At 36.9% G+C, this 764-nt stretch overlaps 1 long non-coding RNA gene across 1 annotated transcript; it reads left to right on the forward strand.

Moving 5' to 3' along the window:
• LOC107581034 (uncharacterized) lies at positions 1-626 on the forward strand. Its single transcript, XR_001608763.1, has 3 exons — positions 1-39; positions 125-286; positions 436-626. It is a non-coding gene; the product is annotated as an uncharacterized lncRNA (long non-coding RNA).
• The last annotated feature ends 138 nt before the right edge of the window (positions 627-764 follow it).

The raw sequence follows: 764 nt of genomic DNA on the forward strand, positions 1-764 counted from the left end.
CCCAAATCTGACAAAGAAACACGACTGGCAACAGCCATGGTGAGTGTAAAAAAAGCGTATTATGTAAATATAAAATAACTGATACCTGAAACTGAGGATTTATTTATTTATTTTTTGCTCTCAGGCTGGGCGGACAGATAGGAAAGAGTTTGTTAGAAAGAGGAGTAAGCTAAACCCGTTCGCCAGCACCAGTAACAAGGAGAAGAAACGGAAAAAGAACTTCATGATGATGAAACACAGTCAGAATGTGAGGAGCAAAGGAAAACGCTCCTTCAGAGATAAACAGGTGAACCCTGCTGCTGTTTTCACATCTTTAATACCTTAAGATGTAATAAATCTCTGCACACTTAATTTACCATTACACTTCAGTTTGTGTTGCATTTGGGTATTTGCAGTGTTTCTTCTTAATAGTAATTTCCTCTCTCTTTTTCTTAGATTGCATTAAGAGATGCACTCCTGAAGAAGAGAAAACACAAGTAAATCTCATCTGTGACGGACTGGAGCTGATTTGATGGGTCGTGTCATGATATGATCTCTGTGAACCATTCTGTGTACAGGAAGACAACATACAGACTTCTTGGCTGTGTGGATTTTCATGTTGCCTGTTAATAAACATTTGAAACTTTGTTGCATTCCTTTTTGTATTTTACCTACATGTAGCCCTTTGGACAAACTGCACCCTTAATAATTTAACTGAATTAGTAAACATGAACTAACGATGAACAATACTTCTACAGCATTTGGTTTCATATTTTGTCATCTAA

Source organism: Sinocyclocheilus grahami, unplaced genomic scaffold, assembly GCF_001515645.1.
Source record: "Sinocyclocheilus grahami isolate Dianchi unplaced genomic scaffold, SAMN03320097.WGS_v1.1 scaffold65912.1, whole genome shotgun sequence".
NCBI lineage: Eukaryota > Metazoa > Chordata > Actinopteri > Cypriniformes > Cyprinidae > Sinocyclocheilus > Sinocyclocheilus grahami.